Source organism: Arachis stenosperma, chromosome 4 (genome assembly GCF_014773155.1).
Source record: "Arachis stenosperma cultivar V10309 chromosome 4, arast.V10309.gnm1.PFL2, whole genome shotgun sequence".
Taxonomy (NCBI): Eukaryota; Viridiplantae; Streptophyta; class Magnoliopsida; order Fabales; family Fabaceae; genus Arachis; species Arachis stenosperma.
The window spans coordinates 2,570,372-2,587,338 of record NC_080380.1 but is presented as its reverse complement, the minus strand read 5'-3'; the positions used below and the strand labels follow the sequence as shown (position 1 = coordinate 2,587,338).

The following is a 16,967-nucleotide window of genomic DNA, read 5'->3' as shown; positions in this document are numbered from 1 at the left end:
AGCTTCTCCTTTCATGGAAGATTCACTGCTTAGGTACATATGCTGATTTCTGGCAACTGTATCAATAAGCTCTTGAGCTTCTTCAATTGTTTTTCTCATGTGTATAGATCCACCAGCTGAGTGGTCTAGAGAAATCTGAGCTTTTTCTGTAAGCCCATAGTAGAAGATGTCTAATTGCACCCATTCTGAAAACATTTCAGAGGGGCATTTTCTTAGCATCTCTCTGTATCTCTCCCAAGCATCATAAAGGGATTCATTATCTCCTTGTTTGAAGCCTTGGATGCTTAGCCTTAGCTGTGTCATCCTTTTTGGAGGGAAATAGTGATTCAGGAATTTTTCTGACAGCTGTTTCCATGTTTTTATGCTGTTCTTAGGCTGGTTATTTAACCACCTCTTAGCTTGATCTTTTACAGCAAATGGAAACAGTAATAGTCTGTAGACATCCTGATCTATTTCCTTATCATGTACTGTATCAGCAATTTGCAGAAATTGTGCCAGAAACTCTGTAGGTTCTTCATGTGGAAGACCAGAGTACTGGCAGTTTTGCTGCACCATGATAATGAGCTGAGGATTCAGCTCAAAGCTACTAACTCCAATGGAGGGTATACAGATACTACTTCCATATGAAGCAGTAGTGGGGTTAGCATATGACCCCAGGGTCCTCTTGTCTTGTCCATTCATACTTACTTTAGAATTGGAATACAAGAGATAATTTATATGTTGATTTAGAAAAATGGAATAAGTAAAAACAAAATATATAGAAAGAAATTAAAAATATAAATTTTTTTTTTTTGAAAAAAAAATTAAAATTAAAATCTGAAATTTATGAAAATATTTCGAAAAAGTAGTTCAAAATTAGTTAGAAAATATAAATTTTTTTGAATTTTGAATTTTATGATGAAAGAGAAAAACACACAAAAGACACAAGACTTAAAAATTTTTAGATCTAGTGCTCCTTATTTTCGAAAATTTTTGGAGGGAAAACACCAAGGAACACCAAACTTAAAAATTTTAAGATCAAGACACAAGAACAACTCAAGAACACTTTGAAGATCCACAAGAACACCAAGAACAAAAGTAAGAACACCAAACTTAAAAATTTTAGAAAACTTTAATAAAATTTTCGAAAATTATATTAAAACTAACAAGAAAACACCAAACTTAAAGTTTGGCACAGGATTAAATCAAGAAAAATTATTTTTGAAAAAGATTTTAAAAAGAAGATACCCAATTGCCAAGAACATAAGCCAACGCTCTAGCCAACTGAGTTAAAAATGTAACGTGTTTTAACGATGTATAAATTTTTTTTGTGGATAAAAGTATAATTTTTTTTTTTAAAAGTTAATGTTTTGAAAAAGCACAAGAAGAACAAGAAAAGACACAAAACAAGAAAAACTCAAGATTAAACAAGAAAAATAACCAAGAACAACTTGAAGATCAATGAAGAACAAGAACACTGACACGAAAATTTTAAAGAAAATATAAAATATGCAATTGACACCAAACTTAGAACAAGACACTAGACTCACGAAAAACTAACAGTTAATAAGGAAAAAGTAATATTTTCGAAAAATATTTTTGAAAAGGGAATAAAAGACTCAAATTTAATGACTCTGTAACATCAATACTATATTCCTAATCTAAGAAATAAAATAAGCCTTCAATTGTTCAAACTCAATAATCCCCGGCAACGGCGCCAAAAACTTGGTGGACGAAATTGTGTTCCTTTTTCCTTGTAATTGGATTTTAGAAATTGGCACGAGTGAACACAACTCCGTTCAACTAACCAGCAAGTGTACTGGGTCGTCCAAGTAATACCTTACGTGAGTAAGGGTCGAATCCACAGAGATTATTGGTTTGAAGCAATCAATATTTATTTTATTAATCTTAGTCAGGATGTGAAAGAAAATTGTTTGGGCTACTTGAACAATAGAGTTACTTGTTTATGATTAAAAGTGGAATTATTAGATTTGATTATAAAAATAAAAGAGGAGGACAGCGTTACTTGTTAGGCAATAAAGAGAAATATGTTGGAGTTTTGGAGATGCTTTGTCCTTTGACTTCAACTCTTCCTTGGAATCCTCTTCTCACACGCAGGTTCTATCCATGGCAAGCTCTATGTAGGGTGTCACCGTTGTCAATGGCTACTTCCCATCCTCGCAGTGAAAGCTAATGCTCACGCACTCTGTCACAGTACGGCCAATCACCGGTTGGTTCCCGCTCCTACTGGAATAGAATCCCTCTTTTGCGTCTGTCACTAACGCCCAGCAGGTTAAAGTTTGAAGCACGTCACAGCCATTCAATCCCGGAATCCTACTCGGAATACCACAGACAAGGTTTAGACTTTCCGGATTCTCATGAATGCCGCCATCTATCCGGCTTATACCACGAAGATTCTGTTGGGGAATCTAAGAGATATTCATTCAATCTGATGTAGAACGGAGGTGGTTGTCAGGCACACGTTCATAGGTTGAGGAAGGTGATGAGTGTCACGGATCATCACCTTCTCCACAGTTAAGCACGAATAAACATCTTAGATAAGAACAAGCGTGTTTGAATGGAAAACAGAGGAATTGTATTAAATCATCGAGACGCTGCAGAGCTCCTCACCCCCAACAATGGAGTTTAGAAACTCATGCCGTCACAAAGTATGTAATTCAGATCTGAAAATGTCATGAGGTACAAGAGATGTCTGTAAAAGTTGTTTAAATAGTAAACTAGTAACCTAGGTTTACAGAAATTGAATAAACTAAGATAATTGGTGCAGAAATCCACTTCTGGGGCCCACTTGGTGTGTGCTGGGGCTGAGACTAATGCTTTCCACGTGTGGAGGCCTTTTTTGGCGTCAAACTCCAGGTTTTGACGTGTTTTGGGCGTTCAACTCCGGATCATGACGTTTTTCTGGCGTTTAACTCCAGACAGCAGCGTGTACTTGGCGTTCAACGCCAAGTTACGTCGTCTATTCTTGCGCAAAGTATGGACTATTATATATTGCTGGAAAGCCCTGGATGTCTACTTTCCAACGCCGTTGAGAGCGCGCCAATTGGACTCCTGTAGCTCCAGAAAATCCATTTCGAGTGCAGGGAGGTCAGGATCCAACAGCATCAGCAGTCCTTTTTCAGCCTAAGTCAGATTTTTGCTCAGCTCCCTCAATTTCAGCCAGAAAATACCTGAAATCACAGAAAAACACACAAACTCATAGTAAAGTCCAGAAATATGATTTTTACCTAAAAACTAATATTATTTTACTAAAAACTAACTGAAACATGCTAAAATCTACATGAAATTACCCCCAAAAAGCGTACAAAATATCCGCTCATCATGTACAAAAGAGGGATCTCAGTACCATTACTAAAATGCGTGCCGACCTCCCACACCAGGGAAGTGTTAGAAGAAGTACACGGCGGCATTTGTGGCAATCATCTCGGAGCACGGGCTCTCACTAAAAAGATACTTCGGGCAGGGTTTTATTGGCCAACTCTACAGAAAGAATCTACAGAATTTGTAAAGACATGTCCACCATGTCAGAAACATGCCAACTTTCACATCGCCCCGCCAGAAGAACTCATCAGCGTGACTTCGCCTTGGCCGTTTGCAAAATGGGGACTCGACCTTCTCGGCCCCTTCCCACAGGGATCAGGGCAAGTTAAATTCCTCATAGTAGGGATAGATTACTTCACAAAGTGGATCGAGGCAGAGCCCCTAGCCAACGCCACCGCCCAAAGAAGTCAAAAATTCTTATATAGAAACATTGTCATGAGGTTCGGAGTTCCATATTCAATAACCACAGACAATGGCACTCAATTCACAGATGCAGGCTTCAAAAAACTAGTAGCCGACTTGAATATAAAGCACCAGTACACCTCCGTCGAATATCCACAAGCCAATGGACAAGCCGAAGCCGCCAACAAAGTCATATTGGCAGGGTTAACACGGAGACTACAAGATGCAAAGGGAGCCTGGGCAGAAGAGCTTCCACAGGTTCTATGGGCATATCGAACGACGCCACATTCCACCACAAAGGAATCCCCCTTCCGGTTAGCATACGGAATAGAGGCAATGATTCCAGTAGAGATTGAGGAAGGATCGCATAGAGTAGTCCATTATAATGAGGGAGCAAACTCCCAACTTCAGAGGGAAGAGCTCGTCCTACTACCTGAAATCCAAGAAAGAGCTCGGATTATAGAAGAAGCTCTAAAGCGCCGAATGGCTTCCAGATATAATCAAAGGGTAGTACCGATAAGTTTCGCTGAGAATGATCTCGTCTTAATCCGAAATGACATTGGAACAACTCGACCCGGAGAAGGGAAGCTGGCAGCAAACTGGAAAGGACCCTACCGAGTTATAGAAGTACTTGGTAAGGGCTACTACAGACTGTCCGAACTCGAGGGACGAGAGCTTCCCAGATCATGGCACGCCTGCAACCTAAGAAGGTACTACAGTTAGAAAAGGTAAGGGATCTCGTTAGTGGATGCACTCTTTTTCCTGAAAAGGTTTTTTAATGAGGCACCAGATTGAGACCTAGACCATACTCGACTTAAAGGGATGAAAAAGTTCCCACATGTATATATTTGCACTTTTTCTTTGAATAAAATTTATTTAGATATTCTACAAGATTTCAAGACGCATTAATCTGAAGTATTCATCATCCGATTATAAAGCAACAGGTCAGCAGAAAGTGAAAAACAATTTCACTGCACGACCACGATAAAGATAACCGTCCGATAAAGGTGAAAGCGCGATTCACCCAAAGGACGATCTAAAGACGCCAACCACTTTCTACAAATCGGCAAAGATGAACACAGAATAATGTAAGAAGTTATCGAAAGCAATCCAAAAAAGAACCTGACGAGGTCTTATGGATAGCTAAAAATAATAACTTAAAGACTGGCCGACGTTCAGAAGTCGGACCAAGTCAACCCAAGTTATAAGTAAACCCTGGAAAGAGGTCTAGCCAACCTTATTAAAGAGGATTACTTTAACTTAGAAGGGCTCGACCTAACAAAGTCATCCCAAAGTGAAAAGGTTATAAAAGTAATCCCTGAAAGAGACCTGACAAAGGTCCAAGAAAGAGGATTGCAAAAATAACCTAGAAAGAGATCGACCTAACGAAGTCGATCTCCTACAACACAAGTTATAAAAGTAATCCCTGAAAGAGACCTAACAAAGGTCCAAGAAAGAGGATTACAAAAATAAATTAGAAAGAGATCGACCTAACGAAGTCGATCTCCTACAACACAAGTTATAAAAGTAATTCCTGAAAGAGACCTGACAAAGGTCCAAGAAAGAGGATTACAAAAATAACTTAGAAAGAGATCGACCTAACGAAGTCGATCTCCTACAACACAAGTTATAAAAGTAATCCCTGAAAGAGACCTGACAAAGGTCCAAGAAAGAGGATTACAAAAATAACTTAGAAAGAGATCGACCTAACGAAGTCGATCTCCTACAAAACAAGTTATAAAAGTAATCTCCAAAAGAAACCTGATAAAAGGTCCAGGAAAGGGGATTACAGAAATAACTTAGAAGGGGACCAACGCAAAGAAATCGGTTACAGAGCGCTAAAAAATACGTACAAAGCGAGAAAAACCAAGAAACAAGTCGGACCCCCACAGTCACAACCTCAAAGGATCCAAGCTACAAACAATAGAACAAAACAATCCAAGGAGGTCGAGCTGCAAGATTTCAACATCAGCAAAAAACAGAAGAAATGCCAAGTCAAAAAGCTACTTTTTAATCTACAAAAGTTATAAGGCCTGGGAGGCCACCAATTGTTTTTCAAAATAAAAAGTTGCTAGATAAGCAACTAAAACGTCAGCAAATAAATAAAAAAGTTTTAAAAGAGCCCACAAGTCGGGCCAAATACATATCCAGAAAGAGATCAACAAGCATCAGGAGCTTTCTTGGCAGCATCAGGAGAAGGAAGGCGAGTCTGAATAGGCACAGCGTCTACAGTTCCATCCTTCCGGTTCAGAATCTGGCAATCCGAATCAGGTGCAACCGGAGGAGCAGAGGAGGTCGACACTTTGACGGAGGACACAGGGGGAGGATCAGCATCATCATCACCCTCGTCATCAGGGACAATCTTGCCATCCCTGACAACGTTGTCCAGACTGAAGGGGGTGAGATCGGCCTCGGGAGCAATGACCTGAACTTGCTCCTTTAAGTTCTCATAAGCAGCAGTCACACTGCCAACGAGATGACCTTGGAGTTCGGAATAATCTTCCCGAGCATTATCCAGCTCCCCCCTTAGACGCATCACCTCCCGATAAGATGTAACATAACTCTCCTTATGCATCATGGCTGTGTCCTCAGCCAACCTCAAAGAAGCCGCCAGTGATTGAGAACTCGCCTTCTCGTTCTCTAAATCCTTCTCCAACTTGGCCACCTTTACCTCAAGTTCCTCCTTCAGCTCCCTCATCCGGTCGAACTCCTATTTTGCCTCCTCCATAAACGCTTTAGTGGCGCGGAGAAGGAGATTCTGAGCAGTCCGATATATAGCAGCCGCCATATACGCCATCTTTACATGATTTCGGGCCATAAATTTCAGATGATGGAGGATGGACACATCATCCATGGAGAGGGTACCATAGGGACCGATTTGCTGATCCACAAATTCAATGGCATTAAAGTCAGGAGCGTTGAGGTCAAAGGGCTCAGCTGTTTTTTGTTTTTTATTGGGAGGAGCAACAGATGGAGCGGCAGAAGTGGGGTGAGGATCCACCAAACGAGCTCGGGGAGTAGGGATCACCTTCTTCACCCCAGGGGAACTCGGCACTAATGGCTTCTCGCGCACTTAGGAGGATCCCTCCCCAGCAGCCTTGGCCGCAATGTTTCTGGCAGCAGTCACCCTCTGTGCTCTCTTAAAAGTTTTCGTGGATTCATTATTCTTCATTGCCTCTGCAAACAAAACAGAAATTAAGCTACAAGTCGGAAAGACAGCTACAAGCAATATAAACAGATAATAAAGGAAACACAAAATACCCAGCTCAGTTTGAAGAAGAGAGGGATTGGTTAGAAATTTCTTTGTGTCGAGATGGGGAGGTTGACCCCAGTGTTCTTCCAAGACAGTCACAAAAGCTCGCTCAGCCTCATCCAATATATCCCACGTATATCTGGACACCCTCACATCTTTTTGCCACTCCAAGGGAAAAGCACGCTCGTCATTTTCATCCAGAAAAAAGGGTCGAGCTCCTTCAACAGCTCGGACCTTGAAAAAGTAGTTTTTGAAATCACGGAATGACTCGTCAAACATGGAAAAGACCTTCTTTCCCTGGGTAGAATGAAAGGAGACCCAAGCTGCCTTCTTTTTTACCACTCCGGGCTTAGTCAAGACAAATAGGTAGAAAAATAGAGATTGGGAAGCAGGAATACCAAAACCATTGCACAACAACTGAAAAATTTTTATGAAACCCCAGGAATTGGGGTGGAGTTGAGAGGGGGCAACATTACAGGACCATAACAGGTCGACCTCAAATTGAGTAAAAGGAAGGGTGATACCCAGCTGACCAAAGAAAAAGTCGTAAACATAAAAGAAGGGGCGATTGTCAACAACCCGAGTCGAAAAGCAGACTCTCTCGTCAGAAGAGGGAGGGACAAGTTCATAGTTCTTCTCATCACCAGGATTACTACTGACACTATGAAACTGCCTAAGCTGTGCACAAAACTCAGAATCAACCAGAGAGACACACATAAGAACCATCGAGTCCACCCAATCGGCCATACCCTCAGGAACCCGGGAAGGCATCTCTACAACGTTATTTCGGGAAGACATGAGGCCAACTAAATCCTACAAAAAGAAAAGAAGAAGGATTACTTAAAAAACAGCTCGAACGAGGGACAAACAGCTCGACGGATGGATAAACAGAAAAGGAAAACCCCAAGACTCAAGCTAAAAGTCCTGGGGCAACCTTTGGAGGCAGTAACAAAGCAAGGTCTCAGGAAAAATTTACTTACGTTCCGGCATCTCTTAAACAAGAATAGAAGATTTCAAACAGCGAGCATTTTCATAGGAGAAAGACAAAACACAAACAATACAGAAAGTCATCTCCCTACAGTCTATTAGCAAAGAACAACACCAACGTCGAACATACCAGGCAAAAAACCGTCAAAGATGCAACCTTTTTCAGAATTAAGCAAAATTAATCATTCCAAAGCTTCAAAACCAAAAGCATTCACAACATGCAAAGGCACTAAAAGCATCAAGCAACAGGAAAAGCGAAAAAGATCATGCAAAAGACAGAGAAACTACAAGACACGCAACGATCAGGCACAGCAGAAGGCAGAAAGATCCAAATTTTTTCCAATGAAGATAAAAACTTTCTCAAAACAGACACAAAAGCGGCGTAGAGGAAGGAAGAAAGAAGAACCAAACCTGGGAAAATGAGAAAAAGCTGCAAAAGGAAAGCAGAGAGGTGGAAGGCGAAATTAAGGATCACCCCTTCTTCCACGAAAAGCGGTAGCGAAGCAAGCGTCGCAGGAAGGAACTATGAACTCTAAGCCAGAAATAGAAAGCGAGAGAGTAAAGGGAGAAGTTATGAAGAAGAATGAAGAAGAAAAACCGTTTCCTGAGTGTGAAATTCAAAAATAAAGAAGTTAAGGGAAACGGGGCGATTAATGCCAATTAATTGGGCTATTAAACCCTCGCACGTTCCCCAGAACAAAGCGCTAATACAAAAGCGCGCGCTTTTAGAGGAAAACGTTCTACATTCAAAAGATTCTACATAAGGAAGAAATCGACAAAATGCTTGAATTCGGCTTCGTCATAGAAGGACCGAAGTCCAAAAACTCGACCTTGACAAAAAAGACCGAGCTCAAGCAGGGGCACTGTTCATACCCTGGGTCGAGCTACCCGACCTGGGATGATTGATGACAAAGCGACCGACCTCTTCAGGTCAAGCGGACCGACTTCTTCTAAAAGAACTCGGCCAAATCAACAAGAGAGCCCAGTGAAGGGCCCAGATAGAGGAAACACGACCCAAATCCTAAGGCAACCCAAGCCTATAGAGATAAAGGCGGTTCCATTGAAGATACGCTGACCTCAACTCAAAGATAAAGATAAGATAAGATAACTAACTTATCTTATCCAAAAGGTCACATCTCACCATTATAAATACACTGGAGCACTCAGGTATAACTCATACTCTGATTCTACTATAAACCTGCTTAATACCCTTGCTAACTTAAGCATCGGAGTCCCTTGCAGGTACCCCTCACCCTTCGGTGACAAAGGATCAGCAGCACAGCCAGTCCAACAAGTCGGACACGACAGCTCCGGCCGCTATCCACTCGCCGAACACGTCGGCACCAACCAGTACAGAAGATCTCGTCCGAGATCGACCTACAGTTTCAGGTAACCCTCGGAATAGTTAGGTTAGATGAATGGCGGTGGTTAGGTTAGATTAGGAGGGGGTTATAGTTTAATTTGATTAAAATTAGGGTTTTATTTAGGAATTTAGAGTTAAGATAAAATTCATATAAATAATATAACAATTCTATAAAATTAAGAGTAATACGATAATTGAAAACCTGTTTTTATCCAACACTAATATTTATTAAAAATACTATTTAATTATCAAAATTTGATTTAGTTAGCTTTAATAAAATAATTTCCGAAATTAAAATCTTTAATGAATAAATAAATTAAAATTAGTTCACAATAAGATTTTTCGAAAATTCTGAGTCTTACAACAGACGTTCTGTCTCTCTCTTCACACACATTCTGTCTCTCTCTTTCTCTGTGTCGGATCCTCCTCGGGGTGGCTCCATGACAGCTCCCAGCGGCGGTGCGACGGTAACAGCTCCATGGAGGTCCGGCCACGATGGCAGTGCATGCAGCACAAGTTCCTCTCCCTTGGCGCATCCCTGGTTCGCGTCTCTTCCCTTCGACGGTGACGGCGTGGCTGACGATGATGGCTTTATGGACGGCGACTTAGCAGCGGTGGCGGCGGAACTTCGATGATGGCAAGGCAGTGAGCTAGACTTCAGCTAGGGTGGCTGGGCGGCAAGTTCGGTGGCGGATCGATAGCAGGGCGCAACGACAGTTCCCTCTCTCTCTTTTCCCCCCTTCCCCTCTCCTTTCTTCCCTGCTTCTGATCCCTTCTTTTCTTTCTCTCTTTGATGGGTAAGGGTTTTTGGGAGGGGGTGAATGGCGGCTGTTAGGGTTAGGGTTTCAATTTGGGAATTTTTGGTAGTTTAGGTAATTTTTAAGAAGATTAGGAGTAATAGAGTAATTAAAAATTAATTTTAATCCAACACTAATATTTATACAAATACTATTTAATTATCTAACTTACAAGTTTTTTTTCAAATAAATACTCTAATTCAATAATTAGAGATAATCAAATTAATTTTCTTTAAAATTATAAAATAAAGTTAAAAATCTAATTATTCAACTTAAAGCATATAAAACTCTTGTTATTATTCAATTACTAAAGTTTTAAATCATAAATAAGAAATTTCTTAATTTATATATAATATTTCTTAAAATATAATCTTAATTAAATATAATAAATCATAAATAATTTATTATTTAATTTTCAAAAATCCGAGGTCTTACAGTTTGTAGCTGCGACAATGGCATTTCCACATCTCGGTCTCTTTCAGTCTCGCAGCCCACCTCTCGTTCATCTTTCTCTCTTCCTCTCTAGCTTGGAGAAAAAGAGAAGATTGAGAGAAAAATAGATAATAGAAGAAGAAAAAAGATAGAAGCGAAAGACGAGGGCACCGGCATAGGGAGGACTGCTGCTTGTCGTCACCGTCGTTGTCACAGTTGCAAGGGGAGGAAGCTCGAAAAGTAGAGAGAGAGACAACTTGAGAGAGAGATGCTGAGAGGGCACGGGCACGACAGAGAAGAGGAAGGAGGGAGCTATCTCGTCATTGCCGTCATTCACTATCACCTCCCCTAGAGTGGGTTGGAGCTGCCGCCTTCGACGCAACAAACAGAACATGAAGAGAGAGAGTGAGCTTGATCTTCGCTTCTTTTCTCCTCTATTTCTCTCTCGGTCTTCTTTTCTTCTTTAAGCTAGAGAGGAAGAAAGAAAGACGAACGAGAGGTGGGATGCAAGACTGAGAGAGAACAAGATGCGAAAATGCCATTGTCACAACTGCAAGCTCCCTTCCTACCGTAAACGCCGTCGGAGCTCTCTGCCGCTATCACTAAAGCTCTTCTGATTTCCAGATCAGTGTTTTTCGTTCAATGCATGTGACGTCATGCTTTTACGTTTGGATTATTTTGTCAATAACAAAGGTCAGGTATTATTTTGTCAGTATCGAAATCTTTCGGGTACTGACTTGATATTTACCTCTAAAAATAATAAAAGACCACCTAATTATTTTTTCACTTAATTATAATAATAAAAATAATAAAGGTCCACTTAGTAGAACATTTTAAAATATTTAAATCCTTATGAGTTGGTTGTCATGGATGATTATGGGAAGACATGTATGTATAATTATTAGTGTTAAACTCATGCGATGTATCCATTTGTATTTTAATTTGACATAATAAATTGGACATAATATTTTGTGAAAATAATTTTTTTAAATTTAATATAACACTATCATTATCATTGTGTAATAAATGTAGTGAATATGTTACTTCACATCTATTCAATATAAATTATAAATTGAATAGTTTGACATTTATAATATCTTTATATCATAATGGAAAAAATCTGAAAAAGTAAGAACATATACAAATATATTATTAGCATATTAATTTTACACTAAATTTTATATCAAAAGTTAATAAAAATTTATTGATAACTTAGTATTTTACTAATTTCATTAGAGAAGCAACTACTATATGTTGTTGTGTTTTCTGTTACACATTTTTTTCAAGTATAAAATTAGAGTTATAGATAAATAGTTATATCTACAATTAAAAATGGTACAAAAATGCAAATCATAACATGTTATTAAAATGAAAAAAATATTTTTCATGCTTAAATATTATCAATAGTTAATTGTCAATTTGATACCCAAAAAATTCAAGTGTTAACAAAATGGTATTTGGCAAATATTATTGACAGATTGCCCCTAAAAGATTATTAAGTTTGACAAAAGTGACTAACCTTTAACTAAGTTGGGTAACCAACCTTTAACTAAGTTTGACAAAAGTGACCAACCTTTAACTAAGTTTCCTTACCGAAACTCTCATCTCTACTTCTTCGTCGTCATCCCTTAGTCTCTTCTTCTTCTTCCTCAATTTCCTCACACCCCAATCACCTTAGTCATAACTCTTATCTCTTCTTCCAACTTAATCACTCACTCAAAGAAGCAACTACGTAAAAAAGACAGGACAAAGGCAAAAACGGTTGCATGGACAACAATTCTTCATCAGTTCTGTCACCTCCTCTTCTCTGATTCTCTCTCAATCTCTCAGGCTTTCAGCATAGCGTCCTTCTCCATTCATCTTGTACCCAGTGACGTTAGCAATGGCTTCTTCCATCATCACTAGCATTGTCACCTTTTTTCTTTTCTTTTTCGTTCTCTCTCTCGTCATTTCTTTCTGTTATGTCTTCTCTCTCTCTCTCTCTCTCTCTCTCTCTCTATATATATATATATATATATATATATATATATATATATATATATATATATATATCCTCTCCTCGATGACAGAAAAAGTGGCGACAATGGCATATCTATAGATCGGCTGGAGTCGACTGCAGAAGCAGCAGTACATCTGAGACGTAGATCTAAGGCAGAGGATGGAACCTAGCAATAGTAGTGACAACACGATCCTTTTTCGCTGTTGCCCTCCTCGTTCCTCTTTCTTCCCTCTCTTCTTTTCTTTCTTTGATTTTTTAAATGGATATAGTGGTTTGATGCTGAGATTTAAATTTAGATTTGTTGTTGTTATGATTTTTATTTGAATTTGTTGTTGTGCTTTGAATTTGGATTTGTTGTTGTTGTGCTACTGTATGTTAAGCAAAGAGGAAGAAGAAGATATTTTTTTTGTAAAAATTAGATTTAATTGTTGGTACTTTTTAATAAATAATTGTAGGAATAATTTTTATAATTATAATAATTGTTGACTGCCAGCTCAACGTTTAGTGTTAACGTCATCCAATTTAGTTGACGGTTAGTCACTTTTGTCAAACTTAATAATATTTCAAGGATTATTTTGTTAATAACATTTTTAAGGCACTATTTTGTTAGTGTCTAAGTCTTTCAAGCATCGAATTAGTAATTAACTCTATTATCAAAATCTTCTTTGAACATGACATTATTGTTGATGATTTTGGATTGTCGTCTTTGTCTAAAATTAGAACCTTCAGGCCGTTGTGACTCTTAATTCTTGACAAAGCAATGTAAAGTTGCCCATAGGTAAATAGTAATTTTTATAAGTAAAGCCCTACATGCGATAATAATTGATCCTGACTTTTGTTGATGGTCATTTGCAAAGCACACATTGTCCCTGTTAGAACTTAAATGAGAATCCTAAATCCGAAGGTATCAAGTCGATTATTGGAATATATATTTTGTCACCAATATTTCTCTAGTCATTATCGTAGCTCCAATTATGTTGTTGCCAAGTTCGTTGACTATCAACCTTGACCCACTATATAAACCTAAAGTTTGGTCTATGTTTCGCAATAGCATTACAATGAGTCTTGGCTTCAAAGCTAACTTGTGATTTGGTAATCTCAGACATTTGATGTCATTTAGAAACTCGGATATGAACCACTCTTATTGTACATCTTCATTCTCATTGACTTGACATGTGTCAGAATTTAAATACAACTTCCATGCTTAGAAAGATTGTCAATACAAAATCATTTAACTTCTTAACACTCTCAAGTGTGAATACAAGTGACATGTTTAGCAACAATTTTAGATATGCAAAGTCTACCAAATAAGACAGAAAGAGTCATCCATAATTGTAATCAATAGATCATCTAAAATTTTAACTTTTAACTCGTCACCAACAGCTAAACCAATATTTCTATTTAGGACTCAAGTGAGACCAAATACAGGGTCAATTTGGTTCAAGTTTGAGGACCTAGTGAAGGCCACTAACAATTTTTCAACCCATAATTTCATTGGCAGAGGTGGTTCTAGCTTAGTTTACAAGGGAATTCTACCTGATAGCACAATGGTTGCAGTTAAAAGGATAGAAGAGTCGGATTATCAAGGAGATGAAGAATTCTACATGGAGGTGGAGATTATTAGCAACTTGAAGCACCGCAATCTAGTGCTACTAAGAGGGTGTTGTGTGGTTGATGAAGAAGAAGAGGAGGATTCTGGGTACAGAGTAAGCCAAAGATATCTTGTTTATGATTACATGTTAAATGGTATCCTTGAAGACCATCTCTTCTCTTCCATGGACAACTAAAATGCAAAAATCACTTACTTGGTCTAAAAAAAAGAGCATAATCTTGGATGTGGCAAATGGGTTAGTCTATTTGCAGTTTGGAGTTAAACCTGCAATCTACCACAGAGATATCAAAACCACCAATATACTGCTTGATGCAGGTATGAATGCAAGAGTTGCGGATTTCGGGTTAGCTAAACAAAACTTTGAAAAGTATATCTTTGATAAATACAAGTTACTGGAACTCATGGGTACCTGGCACCAGAATATGCACTTTATGGCCAATTATCCGAAAAGAGTGATGTCTATAATTTTGGTATGGTTATATTGGAAATATTGTGTGGAAGAAAAGCTCTTAATTTATCTTCATCTGGAGCACCTGCATTCTTTATCTCTGATTGGGTTTGGTCATTGCTGAAATATGGTAACTTAGAATTAGCTTTGGATGCTTCTTTGTTATTAGATGAAAATTTTACTAGTAGGAAAATAATAGAAATATTCTTAATGATTGGTGTTCTGTCTTCTGATCTCATGTAGTAGCTGATTCAAGGCCAACAATTTTGGATGCTTTGAAGATGTTAGAAGGGGATATTGAGATTCCACCAATTCCAGATAGGCCACTGGTTGTTGGGCACCATGTGTTTCCCATAATTATAATTAAAACATAAATTTGGATTATATCATATTAACTAAAAAGCTTTGTATATTGTCACAATATTAAGTATATGTTTTGTGTTAAAGATGACAATTTTTTCCAGGAGAATGGATATCTGTAGAGATTTATCCGCTAGAAAGCAAGTTTGGGAGGCCTTTTTTTCTTTTGGGTAGCGAGTACGAGTTTTATGGAAAGTGGCCGTTATAAGATTTAGCAGCACTTTAAAGTTTAAACAGATTTTACTGTAACAAAAAGTGGCTGACACAATTGATACCTAAAAATAAAAAATAAGAATTTTAGGGTGCGTTTGGTTTACGTTTTTATTTTCTGTTTTTTACTTTTAGTGTTTTCTATTTTCTTGATTTTGTGAAGAAAAAGGTAAAAACAGAAAATAACACTACAAAAAAGGGCCTATGGCCACGGTTAAAAACCGTGACCATAGCTAGTAAAAAGGGTGACCATAGATCTATGGTCATGGTTTTGGACCTATGGTCACGGTTTTTATGGTCACAGTTTTAATTTTTAAAATCTGACACTTTAGACCACGTTTTTTTACTGTGACCATAGGTAATCTATGGTCACGGTTATCTATGGTCACGGTTTTCACCGTGACCATAGCCTCTATGGTCACCCCTCCTTAAAACCGTGACCATAGATAAGGCTATGGTCACAGTGTTTCACCGTGGCCATAGCCTCTATGGTCACCCTTCCTTAAAACCGTGATCATAGCCCTATTTATGGTCACGGTTTTCACCGTGGCCATAGACTCTATGGTCACCCCACCTAAAACCGTGACCATAGCCCTATCTATGGTCACGGTTTTTCACTGTGGCCATAGACCCTATGGTCACTAGTGCACGAAATTGTGATCTCTTCTTTTCACAACTCAATTAATCCCTAGTAATGGCTCTAAGAACTTGGTGCTCAATACCATGGTATCACAACTTCGCACAACTAACCAGCAAGTGCACTGGGTCGTCCAAGTAATAAACCTTACGCGAGTAAGGGTCGATCCCACGGAGATTGTTGGTATGAAGCAAGCTATGGTCACCTTGTAAATCTCAGTCAGACAGATTCAAATGGTTATGGGTGATATATGAATAAAACATAAAGATAAAGATAGAGATACTTATGTAATTCATTGGTGAGAACTTCAGATAAGCGAATGGAGATGCTTTGTCCCTTCCGTCTCTCTGCTTTCCTACTGTCTTCATCCAATCCTTCTTACTCCTTTCCATGGCAAGCTGTATGTTGGGCATCACCGTTGTCAGTGGCTACAGTCCCGTCCTCTCAGTGAAAATGTTCAACGCACCCTGTCACGGCACGGCTAATCATCTGTCGGTTCTCAATCAGGTTGGAATAGAATCCATTGATTCTTTTGCGTCTGTCACTAACGCCCAGCCTTCAGGAGTTTGAAGCTCATCACAGTCATTCAATCATTGAATCCTACTCAGAATACCACAGACAAGGTTTAGACCTTCCGGATTCTCTTGAATGCCGCCATCAATTCTAGCTTATACCACGAAGATTCCGGTTAAGAAATCCAAGAGATAAACACTCAAGCCTTGTTTGCTTGTAGAACGGCAATGGTTGTCAGGCACGCGTTCATAAGTGAGAATGATGATGAGTGTCACATAATCATCACATTCATCATGTTCTTGGGTGCAAATGAATATCTTAGAACAAGAATGAGCTGAATTGAATAGAAGAACAATAGTAATTGCATTAATACTCGAGGTACAGCAGAGCTCCACACCTTAATCTATGGTGTGTAGAGACTCCACCGTTGAAAATACATAAGAACAAGGTCTAGGCATGGCCGAATGGCCAGCCTCCCAATGATCTAAGATAGCATAAAACTCAAGGATAGCTACCAAGATCTCTAAATACAATAGTAAAAGGTCTTATTTGTAGAGAACTAGTAGCCTAGGGTTTACAAAGATGAGTAAATGACATAAAAATCCTCTTCCGGGCCCACTTGGTGTGTGCTTG

The 16,967-nt window shown here is 38.8% G+C and overlaps 1 pseudogene; it reads left to right on the top strand.

Moving 5' to 3' along the window:
- Positions 1–11,421: 11,421 nt before the first annotated feature.
- Positions 11,422–14,988, top strand: LOC130973960 (probable receptor-like protein kinase At1g11050; annotated as a pseudogene).
- The last annotated feature ends 1,979 nt before the right edge of the window (positions 14,989–16,967 follow it).